General features: G+C 46.2%; 1 protein-coding gene across 2 annotated transcripts in view; it reads left to right on the forward strand.

Annotated features, from left to right (window-relative positions):
- LRRK1 (leucine rich repeat kinase 1) overlaps positions 1-20,476 on the forward strand; it is an 800,699-nt gene that overhangs the window by 341,259 nt on the left and 438,964 nt on the right. The gene's annotated exons all lie outside the window — the stretch shown is intronic.

Below are 20,476 nucleotides of genomic sequence, written 5' to 3' on the forward strand. Positions count from 1 at the left end.
TATAAATATATATAATTCAGCTGGTTTCTTGGTACAAATTGAGATTTAAAATCCAAACAGACTCCGATGCGATTTTAAATTTGATAATCAAAGAACTGTGTGCTAATATATCTGTGGCTTTGTTCTACAACACCTTTTTTTACCTGCCCCTGAAATGTACTGTTAAAAGTAAATAAATCTAAAGACTGAATAAAAATCTATGCTACACCATTCTGTTCAGTAAACTATAGTAGTCCAATTTATTTCAGAATAATAAATGCATTGTTGAATGAAGAAGACGAGAAGTTCTGTATCTAAGACCTCATCATTTATGGTTTTGCAGACTTAAGCTCAATGAGCCACAGGAGGACATTGTCAGAAATTGGATTATTAGTTTTGTGGAGTGCCACCCTTACTAACCTAATAAACACATACTGGGTAAACCATAACACAGCAGCAGGCAATCCTAAAATAAGCAAGTATTCTGTTCAAGCAGTAACAATGTTTTGGTCAAGGAAACAAAAATATAACATTTCTGAATTGGTTTTGAGAATAGAGAAGAATGTAATAAGCCAAACAACACTAAAATGATTAAAATCACTTAAAGTGAAACAAAGATATAGATTTTAAGAAGTCTTAAGTCAAAATGTGCTTAGAAAACAAAGGTTCATTACAAAAAATGAACAGTTCATGGTTGAACTGGACATGGGCATGATTTCAGGCTACTTTTGATGGGGGTGAGTTGAATGCATCAAGCAGGTCGACCTGGTCAAAGTTGTTATCATGTAACCTAAGGCAAGATTTATGATTTGGCTGACAGGGTACTTTGTCACAAATATGACTGAGCACCTTGCCTACCACACCCTCAGTCTGCCTGCTCAATTCTGAGTCTGACAGACTGCAGTTTTTCGGATGGTGGTGCCCCCAAAGGCTCTATGGTCTGAAGGCTTCCTCTGACTGCCCAACGGACTAGGGGCCAACAGCATAAACCCATTAGACCACCCACCCTGCTTGGGGCTGATGGTTTGATTGCTTTTTTTCTGTCTGTCACTGCCAGGAAAAACCTGTTGGTCACAGACTAGCAAAGGAAAAGATTGACTGCCCACACCCTGGGCTAAAACTCCCTGGGTGTGTGTTTCATTATTTATTTGTTTTTCAAAACAAATTCTCAGTTTAGGAGTTTGTTTTTGCAAAACCAGAAGTTTGGAGGATGGCTCTCAAAATTGGCTGCGTCCATCCACCAAAGTTTCTGCACCTTCAGAGAAACCACTGAGACGATAGTTCCTCTGAAGGTACAGAAATCCCCACTGGACCAGCGTGATCTCTAAATTTGGCAGACAGTAGCCTGTCAAGGCGGCAGACCTTATGTTCTCAGCCACTGTGACAGATGGACTACCTCTTGCCAACCTCCTAATCTGGCCCTTAGTATTTTGTATGGAAGTGAACATCCTCCAGAAATAGCAGCTGGCGAATGGTCCTCGGAGTTGAATGCATTATAATTGAGCAACCACTGAAGCCATTGGTTGTGCTGTCACAGGCTCTGAGCATGACAAGAGTGTATTTTGTAACCACTGAGATAGATTTGCTGCTTCGTCCCCTGTAGTTGGTAGGAAGATCTAGGCTGGAATAGCAGGATCAAAAGTAATGGTACAGCATATTGAACAGTAGTCGAGAGACTGCGGCTTACCTGATGAAAGATAAAGTCCACTGCAAGCAAGGAGAATTCAGCTCACATTCATGTTAACTAGATCAAGCAAATCAGGGTTTTCACTACAGGTAGACTAGCTAGCCACAGGCTCAGCAGGAATCCTGTCCAATAACAAAATTTGAGGATTAGGAGAACATATAGAGAGCAAATTAGTCACAGGATAGGAAGAGTATTGAAAATCTGGAGAATGGCGAGTTGGAAACTCTGTGTCTGTAATAACTAGACCACATACTTAGTAGACCCTCAAAATGTTCTCAAAATCATCTGACTTTGCATAATCGTCATGTACGGTTCATCTATAACAAATGAGCCTATTTCACCCAGCACTCTTGATTAGGGAATAGCCAACCAGAAGGCAACTTTAAAAGTCAAGAAAGAACTACCTTTGGGAAAGCTAATTGGCCTCACTTATAAGGGAGGGGAGGGCTTGGAGACAAAAAACAACAGAAGGATGGAGGACGTGTGGGATCAAGCTACAGTGGACAGAAGGAGTGAGGGTGGTGACAAGCAATCATTAAGAATGGAGGGCTCAGGGCAAGCAACAACAGAAGGAGGGAGGACAGGTGGGGTCATGCTACAACAGAGAGAGGGCTGATGGCCTCAAGCAGGAACTGAAAAGGGTGTGTGGGGGCAAGCAGCAATACAACCTACAATGGACGGCAGGTGGCGTTAAGCAACATGAACAAGGGAAGGCGGGAGGGGGCTCAAGTAACACAGATGATGGAGATGATGGATGGGGGCAAGCAACCTGAAAGCGAGAGAGAGTAACGTAACGGAAAGGGGAGTAAACGGAGGAGCCAGGTGAAAAAGACACACTCTGGTAGAGTGATTAAACACAAAGATAAAAGTAGCGCCTAATAAATGATCGATACGTGCAACAACAAAATGAATATTAACTACTGTCAACATTATACCTCACCCCTCCATAACCAAGTCTCCAGCGGTTCACGGAGGGTGACAACCTTCAGGCGGCAGGCACTCCAGTAGATTTCACAGGCCATAATATTCCCACCATTTGCCCCATATCTCACAAAACATTTGTGGAGAGCCCTATGCAATGTAGATTGGTTCTTCTTGTTTGGCACACCAGTCCATACTGTGTCTCCACTCAGATAACACCGAGGGATGTTGAGTTTCCACTTGCGTGCTATGTCTCTTTGCTCCTAATAGTGCATCATACATGGGCACTGCCACACCATATGAAAGAGATCTGCCTGTGGGGAGGAGCAGTGGGTGCAGCTCGATTGGGTGAGGATGCCTGCTTGCATAAGCTGTTGTGAGGTCGAATAGGTCAGGAGCAGATGGTGTATTTGTATCCTACGCAGGCGTGCTGATACACCTATTTCAAGGGTGAAATGCATTCCTCCAGTCATTCGGTGTCCTCCAGGCCACCCACCCACTGCTTCCACAGCTGCCAGAGATTTCCAAGTGTCTCCTGAGCATTACAGGCAGAGAACTGTAGATTTTGGAGACGCCCCGCGCCCCAGGCAGCCCATCAACAATGTTGCCTCCAGTGGATTGAATTTGAGTAAGTCAGTGAGGTGCGTTTGATGCTGCATGAACACATGCCCAAGCTGTAAATATCTATGAAACTGGGTGTGTGAAAGTTTAAAGGGGGCTTGCAGGTTTGTGATATCTAGTTTGGTGTAAGCTTTGTTCGTGTATCTGCAGGTCTTTGCACACAAGGCGCGTCGAGGCATAAGTTCTGAGCCTTTCGTACGATCGGTATATTCTCTCGAAGTAAGTGGCTCTTTTTTTAAGCTCTTGTGGTCACTTAGCGAGCACATCCGCACCATTGCGTTTACAATTCTAATATTCACGATAAACCCACGGTGTTGAGTGGTAGTATCGAGGTGCATGAATCATACGTTGGTCACTGAGCTAGCGCATCTGCACTATTATGTTTACAACTTCTATATTCATGATAAATTAAGGCTGATTAGTTGCAGTATCGTGGTGCATGACAGACGTTTCACGTGATTGCTTGGTGGTGGGACGATTTTATTTAGGCACCATTCGGGCACGTTCCATGTATGTCTTTAAGATGAATTTCATCTGCCAGTGTGTAACTAGATGAGTCAGTTCCTTCCTCTATATATTAATAAGTAGATTTATTGATTATGTTCATCGCACCCCCGAAGAAGGGATTATTTATCCTGAAATGCATTGGGAACATCTTGTGAGAGAAGAAATATTCTGTCCATAGTTTGTTAATTACACACATTAACTGTTAATGTTGTATACGCTGTTATTTAGGTGAATCAATGCATTCTAAACCAGGACTATGCACTAACGTAGAGGAATCCGAAGAGACTAAAAACATTATAATGATGTTTTGATGTATGAAAGTAATTGCAAAGAGTACATATAAACATTGTTTAAAATTCTTTAATTGGGTCGGAATGCTCTATCCTAGCTGTGCGGACTGGGTCAGGTGCATCATAACTCTTGCGATTTAATTTCTATTTGCCGCCTGCCACTCGAGGGAGAATGTCCTCTTTGCTTCAGTAAATGTGCGATGGGATTGGTTAGCCATTGAGGATGTGCAGAGTGCCATTGATTCCAAGATGGGTTAGGTCTTGTTGTTTGGCTGGATCACTCCATCCTCCATTCATCCAGTTTTTAAAAACAAGGAGCAGTAAGGCCGAGTAATACAATCAGATTCTACCGCCCCAACCCTGTGCCGTAAACTGATCTGTGACATTTGTCAATGGCTATACGCATAGGACGGCCCTTCCAGAGAAAGGTAGAGAAAAGTGCTGCCAGCCCAGTGAACCAGGTGTTAGGGACATGGAGTGGGAAATCTGAAGGACATACAGGAGGTGTAGAAGTATCATTTTTATGAGTGAAATTTATTCCATTGTGTTTAGAGGAAGAGTGTTCGAGAAGCATAGGCGTGCTTTGGTTACCTTCAGGAGGGAGACGGGGGTTTTAACAGCGACTTTGCACTTCAGTTCCAGGACAATGGCTAAGTGCACCCCCAGGTATTTAAAGCTAAGGCAGTGGATCGGAATGTCCAATTGGCAGGTAACTACTCCATTATCGTGCACTGGGATTAATACAGACTTACTACGGTACATCCGGAGTCCCGAGGCCTCCTCAAACAATTTCAGGATATCCAGGCCTCATGGGCCAAATATCTGGGAGGAAGAGGAGAACATCAGCATATAATGCGATCCTGTCTTCTAGCGCCAAGCTCCAGTTTCACCCCCGCATCTCAGCATCACACTGAATGATTCTAGCTAGGAGCTCTATGACCAGAGCAAAAAGGAGTGGGGAAAGAGGGCACCCCTGCCTAGTCCTGTGCCTAAACAGAAACATGTGTGACAGCTCCCATTAATGAGGACCTGCACCAAAGGCTCCTTGTAGAGGAGTCTAAAATAGTTGCGGAAGGTCAGGCCAAAGCTCATGCCTCTTAAAACTAGGTCCTGGTAGGCCCATTCGACTGTCGAAAGCCTTTTCAAAGTCCACAAGCAGCTGTGCTGCGGAATCACCAATTTCATGAACGTGGGCCTGTGCATTGTAAACACGCCTGATACAATGTCGGGTTCTATGGGTTGGGCATAGTGCCACATTAAACTGGATGTACTAGGGTGCCTAGGACTCACTACAGCCTGTTAGCTAATGCCTTGGCAAAGACGTTGATGCCGGAAAGGGTTTAGTGGTTGAAGATGTGTGTGTGTAAGCCCTCTCCCTCGAGTGACACACCCACCCAACATCACACACTCCCAGGGAATCCACCCAGGAAACAAGGGACCTGGACAGCTGCCAGTGCCTAGTGGGTGGCGGGGGGCAACACATCCAAATTTAGGTTGGCATTGAAGTTAACCCCAAGGCTCGCCTTCCAGATTGGCAGGTCGGCAGTCATATTTGTGAACTCTCCAAGAGCTCGTGTTTGCAGCTGGGGGATTATAAATACTGAGGATCTTGTATGGATTCCCTTCCAGCATCCCTACCACCCCACCATAGCAGCTTTGCGGATCGTGGACGACCTCCATTACTGCCAATGGAAAGTGCTTGTGGAGTAGTATAGCCACCCCCCTGGAACCCCTACCACAGCCCGAGTGAAAAAAAGATTGTAGCAAGAAGTGGCAGATAAAGCCTAATAAGTGTCTCCTGCAACAATGCAATGCCCGTTAGGTGTCATTTGATAAAGAGAAAAACTGCTGTGCGATATAAGTGGCCATTGACGTTCCAGGAGATGAGGTGGAATTCAGCCAATTGGGAGGACCAATGAGTACCTGCCGGATCAGTGCTGAGGAATGTGGTGTATGGCTCTGGTGTGTGTGAAAGTAACTGTCCAACAAATGAAAGCCAGTAAGAACATATATCAGTGAATTGCCCCCCCCCCCCGCAATAACAACCCCACACTTCCACCCCAGAATCATCTGTCGCCCTAATGTACCCAACTAAGAAAAATACGATACATTTCAGGTTATTTGAGGTGGACCTCCTCCTACGTAGGATTACTTGTCAATGGTCATTGATGCTCTGAACCCAGGGCTGGTAGCCACACGCAGAACATAACTTTGAGAGCACCATAATCCCTACGACAGTCCCTGTGGGATCCCTCCACATTAAAAGCATCCCCCAGCAAGGCGGAAGGGGCCGCACAAGGTGGCAATGGGGCACAGTAGAATCCCTCCCTGTTTGAGAGCAGCCATGTTCAGTATCTGAGTACTCAGGAGAGCGCTAAGCCGATCGCCCCACCCCCTCCTCTTTAGATTTGGGTCTGCTACGCAGCCCAAGTTGCACTGAGGTGGATAATTGGCAGCTCCGGGCCCTCCCCATAAATCATACTCGGGGGGAGAATCAAAGCATCTATGGGTCCGTTTTTTCGCAGTCCACTCCCATGGCTTCCTCAAGGGTCTCAAAATACATAAGCAAGGGAACCATGAATCACCTTCAATTTTGCTGTGAAAGTAACATGTATTGTAAGAACATTACTTTCAGTTTCAGCTTGAGTGCATCATGGGATTAACGTTTTTTCTGGATAGCCTTAGTCTAATCAGGAAAAGTCATCATGTGGGTTGACTGAGATTTGAGTTTCCCATGAGTGCGCGCTTGGCACAGGATGGTGTCCCTGTCGTAAAAGTTTAGGATTTTAGCTATGATGGGGCATGGGGTAGTGCCTGGCCGGGGCCACTGAGTCAGGGCCCTGTGCACCCGCCCCCCACAAACCATGGTGGGAGAGCTCCCTCCAGGACCCACAACCTAACCCAATTCTCAATGAAGGACGCCGGATGGGGGTTTCAACACCCTCCGAGAACCCCACCAATTGTAGATTACTGCATCTAGAGCGTTTCTCTGTGTCCTCCGTTCTGGCCCCCAGGATGTGGGTAGTGGAGATCAGTGCTGTTACTTTTCGTTTTGAAGTCCATTGTATTGTCCTCCAGGGCACAGACTCTACCCTCCACCTCGGTAACCCTGCCAGCCATGGTGCAGAGGTCCTGGCGAAGGAAGCCAAAGTGTACACCCACCTCACTGATTTTCATTTCAAGTGTTTTACAGGATGTTTGAATAGACTGCAGGATCTGTGCAACCTCCATGGAAGCTGGGGATTTTGGATTTTGAGGACAGAGCGCCTGCTGTTTGACAGATTATGAGGAGCAGGTGGTAAATTTGTCTATCTTTGGCTGAGCACCTGTTGGCATGGCTTTATCCTTTCCCATAGTCACTCCAGACCAAATGGACCTAGGTGCCTGTGTTGATGTCAGGGTGAGGAGGCAAGTTGACCTCAGCCGCTGAGACAGGGAGTGACCCCACCGGCGCCTCGCCCAAAACCTTTAAGCTTAGGTGTCCCCACAGTAGTCCCTCCTGCAGTAGCAGCCCGCATGAGGCTCCCCGCTCACCTCGAGGAGACCACGGAGGCAGCACAAGGAGTCGGGGGCCACACGCTATGCCTGTAGATGTATAGAATTTGGATCCCAGTGTGAGATCCGCTGATTAGGCTCTTCGGCTGCCTCGCCCCAAGATGAGGAAAATGTTGGTTCCTAGGCAGGCCCCAAAGTGCCACCATCGGGGGCCCTGGAGTAGTGGTTCAGGCGACCCTCTCTGAGCCAGCAAGGCCCCAACTCCACATGTTCGGCCTAGAAACAAGATCAGGGGCTGCCTCCAGCCCACCCAACTATCGATCCTGTGAGGGGGGGGCCTCTCCTCTAGTCCCCGCAGCCCCCTCAGCAGTGCCAGGCAGGGCTAGTCGGCCTCCAAGGACGACCTCTGGTTTGGGACAAAGGGCGGGAGGCAAGCCAGTACAGGTTCCTCCGGGGCCGCGGGCATGGCTCCCACTCCATCACAGGACCGCCGACACCTCCAGGGGCTTATCCGCCCAGGTCTGCCGAGGCGAGGGCCCTCTGAAGTGAACAACGCCTCAGGTGGTCATTTGCCCCTTGTCCGTCCGCTGTCCGTAGCCTCCGAGTCCCCACGCCACTCCCAGATGAGCGGGAGCAGCCCGCCGCCCAAGAGCCCCAGTGCATCAGTCGAGGCTCGAAGCTACTGCGGATAGGCACCATGTTGCCTCCTCAGCCGGCCAGCGCTCCATGAGGAAACTCTGTAGCTGGTCGGGAATACGAATGTCACCAATGCTGCGCAGGCCATATAGCAACTCAGGATTAAACACAGGCTGTGTTTCTTAGGTTCTGGCAGAGGCATAATGACAGAGGAGGTCCAACGTCTTGGTTGCTCGGGCTACGCCCCCCTTTTTCCAATATCTCTTACAGGATAACAAGGTTAAATCTCTGCAATTTCTGAACTCTGCCACATCGCAAAAACACCCTATTCTTTGAAGGTTTAACCTTTCATATGCTGAGCCATCAGATGTAGTCTCCTGAGGGCATTAGATGTTCGTTTTTGCCACTGTAGGGGACTAGGCATGATAGGCAAATTAATTGGATTGTTTATTGATAACTTCATGATAAGTGTCTCGGTGTCTCATGAGCCTGAATGGAACTATCCGGATTTCTCTTTGATTGCCCCTGTTGGACTTTCTTGAGGACTCTCTAAATTCATGGAACTGGGAAAAATGCATAGAGTGTGTCTTTTGACCATCTAAATGATAGAGTATCCACCTCCCATTCCTGCAGATCAGAATTCCTTGCGCCACATGTGGAGAACATTGCAGGTTCTTGAGATACAAAAATATCTTGTCATAGATTCCCCATCTGATGGACCACGCTGAAATGCTTCCAGTTGCAGATGGAAATTCATGGATGGAAAGGGCCTGCTAAAATGATCCACCAGAATGTTTTCCATTTTCTCCACCTATAATTCCATTCCTTAAGGTAGTTGAGCCCAACTCTGACAATGTGTAGCTCCCACAGTAAATGTTTTCAAACCCTGAAATGCTGGCCATAGTTTTTTCAGTTAGAGCTCCACTTTTTCCTGTGATTTTCCTTTTTTCTGCTGTACTTGATTGACCAGTGCCCTTTAGCTAGATAACCATTAAAAATTACCACCCAGCGCACGTCACTGAGGTCTGTGGTCAATGTCCCAGAAACTGGTGTAAACAGACACACACAGTCCCTTCAAAGATCTTAATCTGCCATTTCAGTTGCACCTTGAACTCTCTATTAAAAAAACGAAATCTTCTGGTTGAGGGATCCCAGTAGCTGAGCAAGTGGCAAGTTAAGAACTTCCAGTGTAACCAAGCTCATAACACTACTCCTGCTCTGGCTGCCATGAGCCCCTGAACCTGAAACCATTCCTCCACCGAAGCCCAGCCTTTTGACAACAGATATATGAAGCTGCTTTGCAGAATCTCCATTCAATTTAAAAGAAGTAAAACTCCATGTCCACGTGGAATCTTGCCCCTGCGTACAGGTGGTCTTGTGATGGAACCAGATTTAATTTGCTACATTTAATTTGAACCCAAAGTACTCGAGAGTTTAGCTTTCTGTGGCAGTATTATCTTGAGCCTTAAAGAAAGAGGGAGCAGAGACTCTATTATCTGCATGTGTAAATAACTGAATGTCTTGGGTTTGTAAACTGGCTTTCACAGGTGGATGTACCTTTGTAAAGGGCAAGGGTACTGATGACAGTCCAAAGGGCAGAATTGTGAAATGGAACTAACTGCTGCCCTCAGAAATGTATGGTAATCCTGATGTACGGGTATGTGAAAATATGCATCTTTTAAGTAAGTCTTTGATGGTCCTAAAATCCTCTAATTTGATTAAAGGGGTTATTTCTTGCTGAGACGTAATGCTGAATTTTGTTTTCAGAACAAAATGATGTAGCCATTATAAGTCCAGAACTTTTCTTACTGCTCCTGTGGACTTCTAGACCATGAAAAACAATTGAATAAACCCACAACCCTTATTGATTGCTGATCACATTTTTTGCCCATTAGCATTTGGATACAGTTATTAAAGCATTCATTTCCATTCAGGGGTTACCCGAACATGTAGTTCTGGGGGTGTGTGACCAAAATTGCTTTTCATTCCCTCTGGTACAATCTTGAAGACACATTCATCCTTACTTTGGACTGGACTCTAGATTTCCGGCATATGGCATTTCTTCTCTTGTAGTCACAGGATCACATCTCAGATTATTGCCGTGGCTTTGGGACAGCAAATACATCTGGGCCACAGTTATTTTTGGGCTGAGGAGGGATGTTAGCAACGAGGCTTTAGATGTACAGGAACCTGTGCAGTCACTGGAGTCAATGAAGGCAACTGATGCATGAATTGCAAGGATAACTGCAAAACTATGTGAAGAATATCTTGGGATTCATGCAAATTCCAAAGATGTGTGTGAGTGGAAGCGCTATATGAACTGCACGCACACACTGGCTTTTAAAATACTCTCAAAACAGCTCTGTGTAAGAGTGTAAGAGTCCCACAACCCTTTCCGAGAAATATTGCTGCTGTGGATTCTGCAGTTTAGAAGCCCCTCGAAGTACAGAAGGAGCTTTTGCTGATGCTGCTGGGACATCTGAAGAAGAAACTGGCTAGATGTGAGGAAGAAACAACTGCCATGTCCTTTCCTCGACTGACATTTAACGGACAGTCCAACCTCTCTGATTGAGACTACAGGATCAGTTCTGGTAAGAGCGAAAGGTCCAGTCGGTTTGGTCCTCAGAACTGCAGTTGTGTTTGAGCCAGCCAAGACAGCTCAAACAATGTGGGATGCATGATGTTTGGAGGATGAAAATGATAAACAATTTCTTCCATGAGTCACATCCTCCAACAAACATTGATCCCTTAAATGCACAGTAGGCAAAACAGATGGGTACAACATCTTCGCAGCAGGAACATCTCAGCGAGTTAGCATGTTTCATCACACATCATTAGAAGCAGCCAGTATCTCCAAGAAAGATGGTGGCATGGTGTGGCAAAAGCATCCGCTGTACAAAGGCAGCTCCCTACGTCATGGGGGCTGCCCACTGTAGCTCCATCTTAGACACACTGACACTGTGCAAATAATGATGTGATGCAGGGAAACAAGAACAATGTTCCTTTTGACTTTGGGCGCTCCTGCAAGCATGATGCCTGAAGATATGGTGACACACTAAGGTACTACTGCCCTATGCTTTGGGTTTGACACAATGTTTGTGGGTAGCTTTTCTCATATACAGACTCCATCATGACCTCGTGAAGGAGTTGGTAACACAACATTTCTGGATGCTTAGACAACAGCAGTACAGGACCAGCTTGAGCAACTTGTGGTCCAACGCACAAACTTCTTTGATAATCCAGTTTAAGGCTTGGGTAGAAGGCCGCCACTGATGCGTCTATAAAAAAGGTGCTTACTCACCCTTTCACTTTTGTCCAAAAATGTCCAACTAAAAGGGTTGTGAGCCACGAACATATTTGCAGATTTTTGATTTGCCAACACTGCATTTGTTGAAAGAATGAATGGATTAATGCGGACCGCATCGCCGGAGGTGTTACACCAGAGTCACAAACAGATAAATGATTGCTGCAACAGACAAACATTTTCAATGCCAACAGCTGGAGCTCTGAGAACTTACGAAATTAAAGGGAAAACATTGCTTCTAGATATATTGATACAAGGCAGAAACTCTATCGGTTTACCACACCTAGAAGCATCAAATGGCAAGAGATGAAGGTCTTCACAAACATCACATCTATCTATGAAAGGCTAACAGATTCCCGCCCTCTATTTAACACACTGAAGCTACAAGAAACATTGACTAGAACATAATATTTTGCGGCCCTTTGCATTCCAGGGTGCAAAACTATGGAACTTGCTTCCGGAAGCTTTAACAAAGTGTCCGTCATTAATGACATTTCGTAAGCAGCTTAAGACATGGCTGTTCTAATGTAATATTCCTGGAATAAAATCTCTATTTTGTGGCACTGGAAGAACCCGATGGGGCAGCCATGCGCTTTAAAAGTTCTATAATAATAATATTAGCAGTCTGCGTAGCCTCGTCCTTCACAAAGCACGTTTAATATCTGCAAAAAGCGTTGCCCGGTGACAGGAAGCACCAAATGGGCAGTGGATGAAGCTCAGATAAGCTCCAGCGTCTGCCAGTAAATAGTCACAGACTCCACCCTAACAATTTGTGCAAGCCTGACATTTGGAATCATTAAAGAAAATGTAACAACTGCTTTTTAAATTGTTTGAAGATTTCTTTTTTGGAGTGTGGACAAAATCTGTGTTAAAGGCTTGGCCCCTGGGCCGATTATGAACGGATGACTAATTGTGACACTTAAGTGTAGTAAGCACGTTTTCCAATTTTCTGTGTCTCTAGTGTGCTGAGAAATGGCATCTGACTTACTCTGCAGGGGATGCTTTTGTGAAAATCTCATGCTTTACGCTTTCAAAATAATAGCAACAAGGTTAGAGTAGAGTGCCGTACTCTGAGAATACAGACCAGCCAGGAATTCAGTCTCTTGGTCCCGGTATTCTGGGCACTTCAAAAAGAATTTGCATCTGGCTTCCTTCGCTCCAAGTCTGCAAAATATGTACACGTGAGCTCTCGTGCCACCCAGTGGCATAACTGAAAATTGCTCCCTTAGCTGTCGAGCTGCATCGTGCGTGGCAGTATCCGATCATGGCACTCACGCCTTTTCCCCCAAAGTGAGCTCACTCGATTCCTTTGAGACAAGGAATTCAAGGAATGCAGCGTCCCACGAGTTGTGCGCGTGAGAGCGAGCATCAGGCCATATGTCTTGAATTATTTCGCCCGTGTCTGGGCACGATAATTAAAAACATATGGCGCCGGTGCGGGTAACCGCAAGCAATAGGCCACACACGCACGAGCGTGTGGTGAGCTTTTTGAAGCCCCCTTACAATAAGTCTCACCTAGCAGCTTATGCGCGCTGCTAGGCGAGACCTAAAGAGGCTGGGTGGGTTCAGTTTTATTCTCCCCTTCTACCAATAAGAAAAATGGTGTTATAATTTTATGCCACAAGAAGTTGAATTGTAAAGTTATTTCCCAAGAAATTGACACAGAGGTAGATGGTTTTTAGCTAAGTTGTTAATAATATTTCTTTAACTTATTAATATTTATGAACCTACACATCCTGATTGTTCCTTTTGGCCTCTGATTACGCAGAAATTTATTCAATTTAGGGATGATCTCTTTATATTAGGAGGCGATTGCAATCAAGTTGTAGACCCATTTCTTGATCGTCAATCTCAAGTTCGCCTTATTCCTTACAAAACTCATAAACATTTTCTCAACACTATCTGTCAAACACACTTTGCAGACTCTTGGAGACTTTCCCACCCCGATACTCTTGACTTTTCTTTCTTCTCTCCTTCTCACAACTCCCTATCCCGTCTAGATTATATTTTTCTCTCTGTCTTTATCTCAAAATCTACTATCCTCCTCTATTGAACCTATTGTTATCTCTGATTGATCATGCATCAATTGCAACAGATCTTGATTTGCTCCCTCCACATCTCAGGTCCTCCTGCTGGCGTATTAATAACTCTCTTCTCCTGGACCCTCTTCATTCTTCTTCTTTTCGCACTTTTGCTAATTAATTTTTTTACCTCAACAGTGACCCCAATTCTTCCCCCATATCTTATGGGATTCCTTTAAAGCTACTGCAAAAGGCTTTATTATAGACTTTGTTTCTTCCAACAACGAAAAGCCGCATTGGCACATATTAAGATTTTAGAACATAAATTCTATACTTCTTCGATGGACTCGGTCTCATTAGAGTTGATACGTGCTAAATTAGCATTCAATAAAACTATTACTGATAATGCGTCCTCAATACTTCTCCATAGTAGCGGTCGATACTACGGTGGTTGTAATAAAGCAGGTAAACTGTTAGCGAATTACCTCTAAACACGTAAAGACCATACTCTAATTGACTCTATTTATTCTCCAAATGGCTCTCTCATGCACAAAGATCAGAACATTCTCAATGAATTTAAGCTTTTTTATAAGGATCTATATACCCCAGAATCTCCTCCTTCCTCTTCTCTTATCCAAATGTACCTCAATAAACTTCCAACTCCCTCCAATTCTCATCTTAATCCTTCTGATCTTGAAACAGATCTATCCCTTAATGAATTATCCACTGCCTTAAATACCTTAACGAAAGGAAAGACTCCTGGCCCGGATGGTTTTTCTGTTGAATTTTATTTGCATTTTTCTAATTTACTACTCCCTAAACTCTTAAATCTTTTCCACTCATTTATTCTAGCCGGTAAGACAGAAGGTACCTTTCAGGAAGCCACAATTTGCCTCATACATAAATAAGGTTGAGACCCAATGTTTTGTAAAAATTATCGCCCGATTTCCTTGGTCAATGTTGATTATAAACTATTTGCTAAAACACTTGCTTTACGTCTAGACCCTCTTATGCCTCACTTGATTGGTAAGGAGCAATGTGGTTTTGTCAAAGGTAGGCTTACTTCAGATAATTCTCGTCTTTTTCTTAATGTTTTAAACAAAATCTCCACCCTTTCCACATCTTTAGCGGCCATTTCTGTTGTTGCTGAAAAAGCTTTTGACAGAGTTGATTGGTCCTTTGTATTCGCATTGTTGAAGTGGCACGGTTTTGGTCCCAAATTGATTTCACTTATCTCTTTATTGTACTCTGCCCCCAGAGCCTCGGTATTAGTTAATGGCTGTGTCTCATCTTATTTTCCTCTTCAACGCGGAGTTCGCCAAGGCTGCCCTCTTTCCCCTCTCCTCTTCATCTTAGCTCTTGAACCCTTCCTATCCTCTATTCACAATAATGACTCCATTTCTGGGATTTCTTATGGTGACCATCATTTAAAACTTTCCGCTTATGCGGATGATATCCTACTTTTTATTTCTACGCCCAAAACTTCTATTCCCCCTTTATTACATGAATTTGCTTCCTTTTCCCTTGTTTCTGGTTATAAAATCAATTCAAACAAAACAGAAATTCTCCCCCTCACTAAATTTTGTCTTCCTCATTCTTTTTCTTCCACTGGCTTTGCCTGGAATAGTTCAAAAATCAAATATGTAGGTATGTGGTTTTCCAACTCCATCGCTTCTTCTATTAAATTAAATATGTCTGCAGTCTTATCCCGAATTTACAAACTACTTTCCTCTTGGAAACCCCTTGTTCGAGGCATATGAGCTGCAGATTACACACTCTTGCATAGATCGCCATCTGGTGTTGGGCCCGGATGTTTGCAGTTAGTTCTTCTTCTTGGAAAGTCTTTGGAAGTCACGAGGTCGGTGACTCCTCCTTTGGATCGTATTGCGCATGGGCTTCGGCTCCATCCTCAGATTGTTTTTTTCCGTCATCGGGCTCGGATGTAATTTTCGTGCTCCGGTTCCGGACATTTTCCAGTTCGACGATCGAAGCGGAATCCTCACCTCACATCGCGGTATTGTTTCGATCGCGATCTCCTCAATCAATGCACCTTCTCATCGACAAATCTTCGGTTCCAGCCGTCGACGGGGCCTACCCAAGCTCCGGTCCCGGCTGATGGAAAGAACTCCATTCAAGAAGTGCTCTCGATGTGGGTCCAAATTCCCCCACACCGATCTTCATGAGGTATGCAACCTCTGCCTCTCCCCTGAACACGAGGCTCGAGACTGTCCGGCCTGTAACTCTTTCAGATCGAAAAAGACTATTCGGGACCGAAGAGCCAGAAGAAACATGGCACACTCCTCGACCTCCGTTCCAGTCGATATCTTCGGAGACGACATCGAAGATCTGGGACAGCAGCACGCCGAAGAGGACCTCGTCAGTGCTTCCGAGGCCGACGACTCAGATGTGGAAGACATCACTCCGGCGCAGAGGGTCGTGAGTACTATACCCCCCCCCCCCAAACCCGCGCCAACACCCAAAAAGGCTTCGGTCACGCCTTCGCCTCCGGACCTAAGCAAGACCAGAGACACTGCTTCACACACCCCACCTTCGGGCCCGGTGAAGAAGCCAAGTAAGCGTTCCGGCGGCTCAGGCTCGAGCCAGCCTGCCAGCGGTGCTGAGAAACACACTTCGGCACCGAAAAAGAAACCGGCCTCTACCTCGACACCAAGCTCCACACTGAAGCCCTTGGTGTCGAAACCCGGCGCTTCCGTACCGACGCCATCTTCGGTACCGACCAAACCCCATAAGGCCCTCGGCACCGACACTTCCAACCCGAAGCCCATCTCGGCACCGACCAAGAAATCGGAGGTTCCCAAGCCCAGTGCTAAGCAAACTGGCACGGACAAGCCTAAAAAGTAATCGGCCCGAAGACTTCGGCGCCGACGGACCAAACACTGTCACAGGAACTATTTACACCGGATCCCTTACAAAAAACTCTCACCAGGGATCCAAAAACTGGACATCTGGCACTCTCTTCCAAAAAGAGACATTTGGACAAACCGGCTCCGCCTCCACCTCCACAGAGGAAGGACTCTGCTACCTCTCCTTTCAGAATACCTTCCCCACCTCCTCCACCCTCTCCACCTCCGCCCCCTCCGCCTTCTCCACCCCCACCTCATCGCTCTCCGACCCCCTCTCCAGACGATGATGATCAGGGGGACCCATATCATGATATAGGGGATGTGCCCCAAGACCCCACCCCTACAGGATCCCCAGACCCATGGGACGACTACAATAACCCAGATATCCCCGACGTCCCACAAGATGACCTTTACCCTTCCAGGCCATCTCCACCGGAAGACTCATTAGGGTTCCACCATCTACTTCAAAGGGCGGCACACTATCACAGGGTAGAGTTGCACACTGACCCAGTGGAGGAGGATTTCCTCCTCGACACCTTTGATACCACACATAGGTCTACCTCCATACTAAAGGGGGTGGTAAAGCATGCGGAAGAGGTTTTTAAAGAGCCAGGGTCATTAACCCACGCATAGAAAAAAAATACAAAGCTGCCCCACAGATCCCACCTATATCAAAGGGCCAGCGCCACTAGATTCACTAGTGGTTTCCACTGCACAAAAAAGAACAAATTCCCAGGCATCAGGCGAAGCACCACCACCTGACAAAGAGTCAAAGCTACTGGACGCATCAGGAAAGCGCACTGCGTCACAGGCAGCCAATATATGGCGTATCGCCAACACCTATCTGAAAAATATAAAACTAGGGCCAATGAATTTATTCAAGAGGGTAAGACAATCACTAACACCTCTATACGCTGTGCCTTAGATGCAGCAGACACAGCCTCCAGGGCCATTAATACTAGCGTCCTCCTCCGTCGCCATGCTTGGCTAAGAATATCAGGATTTAAACCAGAGGTACAAGCCTCCATCCTTAATCATCCCTTTGACCAGGAACACCTATTCGGCCCAAAGGTAGATGAGGCTCTCGAAAAAAGGAAGAAGGACACCGATACGGCGAAGTCCATGGGAGCCCTACAGTCACACCCTCCTAGGCGCTCTTTTCGCCGCTCTTCCTTTCGGAGTACATCTAGTGGCTACTCCTCAGATAACGCGTCCACTTCCTACAAATCCCCCACTCAGTCCACCTTCACAAGGGGCTATCAAAGAGGCGGCTATAGAGGCAACAATAATAAAGGCAAAGGCGAAACAAATACCGCCCGCTCTGCCACACCGCCTACCCAATGACTCCCCCCACCCCCCCCCCCCCCCCCCCCCTGCTCCCTCCAGACCATCCCACTCCGGTCGGGAGCAGACTTCAAAATTTCCTTCATGTCTGGGAGACCATCACCTCAGGCAAATGGGTGACCCAAATTATTCGGTCAGGATACTGCCTGGAATTAACATCTACCCCCCCAAACATTCCACCCAGGCAACGCCCAATGTCACAAGAACATTCCACATTTCTAAAGCAGGAGGTAATCTCCCTCCTACAAAAACAGGCAATAGAACACGTTCCCGTCAATCAGCAAAATTTAGGGGTCTACTCCCTATATTTTCTAATACCAAAAAGGGACGAGACTCTACGACCTATTCTAGATCTCCGGCCTCTAAACACATACATACACTCAGACCATTTTCACATGGTAACGCTTCAGCAGGTGCTTCCGCTCCTCTCCCAGAACGACTTTTTCACCACACTGGACTTGAAAGACGCATACTTCCACATTCCAGTACACCATGCTCACAGAAAGTACCTCAGATTTGTAGTGGACGAACAACACTACCAGTTCAAGGTGCTCCCATTCGGAAGTCACAACAGCACCACGGGTATTCACCAAGTGCCTAGCGGTAGTGGCGGCACACCTCAGAAGACAGCACATTCTCGTCTTCCCATACTTGGACGACTGGCTGATAAAAGCCACTTCATACAACCAATGTGTACACCACACCGCCACTACAATCCAACTACTTCACCAACTAGGCTTCACGGTGAACCACCAAAAGACCCAGCTAACACCATCCCACATAAAACAATACCTCGGTGCCACCATAGACACCTCAAAAGCAATAGCCTACCCCAATCCGGCCAGGATTGCAAGCATTCAGGCTTTGCTACAAAAATTCGTACTTCAACACTCCCTTCCAGCAAGAGTGTTTATGCAACTGATAGGGTTGATGGCCTCTTGCATTTTCATAGTGCCTCACGCAAGACTCCAGATGCGTCCACTCCAAGAGTGCTTAGCGCGCCAATGGATCAGGCCGTGGGGCAACTGACCGATCTGGTGTTGGTAGACGGTCGTACCCATCGCTCTCTGCAGTGGTGGAACACCACAAACCTTTCCAAAGGTCGACTGTTCCTGGACCCGGTTCCCCAGATAATACTAACAACAGATGCATCGCTCTCCGGCTGGGGAGCTCACCTATTACACCTCACAGTGCAGGGCACATGGACGCCTCAACAAAAGTTACTCCATATCAACCATCTGGAGTTACTAGCAATCTTTCTAGCCCTAAAATCCTTTCAACCACGGATTTCAGGCAATGCAGACCTCATTTGCACAGACAACATGACGGCCATGTATTATATTCAAAAACAAGGCGGCAAACACTCTCCATAGCTCTCTCAATTAGCACAGAGCATATGGAAATGGGCAATTCCACACAAAATCTTTCTCCTAGCCCAACATGTCCCAGGAGTTCAAAACACCATGGGAGATCTGCTCAGCAGACAGACGCAACAGATCCACGAGTGGGAACTTCACCCGCAGGTTCTTCACCCGTTCTTTCAATTGTGGGGGCATCCACAGATAGACCTCTTCGCCACCGCCGAAAACAAAAAATGCCCAAGCTTCGCCGCCAGATACCCACACCCATTGTCCAAAGGAAATGCGATATGGATGAACTGGTCAGGCAAATTTGCGTACGTTTTTCCACCTCTCCCACTAATTCCATTAGTGGTGCGAAAGCTACAACAGCATTCCCTCACACTGATCCTAGTTGCTCCAACATGGGCCAGACAACCGTGGTACACCACGCTGCTGGAACTCTCTGTAGTACCACACCAAAAGCTACACCTCTCACCATGCCTCCTAACCCAGAACCATGGAGAGATCAGGCACCCGGACCCAGCTCAGCTCAACCTTGCGATCTGGCTCCTGAAATCCTAGAATTCGGATACCTAAACCTTCCCCCTGACTGTATGAACATCATCAGAGAAGCTAGATGCCCTACCACTAGAGCCTGCTACGCTGCCAAGTGGAAAAGATTTGTTGTTTATTGCCATAACAACACAATCAATCCTCTAGAAGTGTCTATACAACATATCATATGCTACTTACTCCACCTACAAAGGTGTAATCTAGCCTATACCTCCATTCGGCTACACCTCGCAGCAATTGCAGCTTACCTACAAAACAGGCAGCACCTATCACTTTTCAGAGTACCTGCCATTAAAGCCTTCATGGAAGGCCTCAAAAGAATAATTCCCCCCAGAGTACCACCCTCACCTGTGTGGAACTTAAATATCGTTCTCACAAGGCTGGTGAGGCCTCCCTTCGAACCTTTGCATAAATGCGAACTGCAATTTCTCACATGGAAAACAGCTTTCCTTGTAGCCATCACTTCCCTTAGAAGGGTCAGTGAGATACAAGCACTTACCATACAAGAACCTTTTCTTCAAATGCACCAGAACAAGGTTGTTCTCCGTACCAACCCAAAATTCCTACCTAAAGTCATTTCCCCTTTTCAGCTAAACCAATCTGTAGAATTACCAGTATTTTTCTCGCAACCTCAGACCGTTGCAGAAAGGGCTCTACACACGCTAGATGTCAAACGAGCCTTACTTTACTATATCCAAAGAACACAACCTTTCAGAAAGACCAAACAACTGTTTGTCTCTTTCTCTCCACCACACAAGGCCAACCCCATCTCAAAATAAGGGATAGCTAAGTGGATTGTAAAATGCATCCAGATTTGCTACCACAAAGCAAAACTAACGCTATCCGTTCCCCCTAAAGCCCATTCTACACGGAAGATAGGGGCTTCAATGGCTT

This window comes from Triturus cristatus, chromosome 3_1 (genome assembly GCF_964204655.1).
Source record: "Triturus cristatus chromosome 3_1, aTriCri1.1, whole genome shotgun sequence".
Lineage (NCBI taxonomy): Eukaryota > Metazoa > Chordata > Amphibia > Caudata > Salamandridae > Triturus > Triturus cristatus.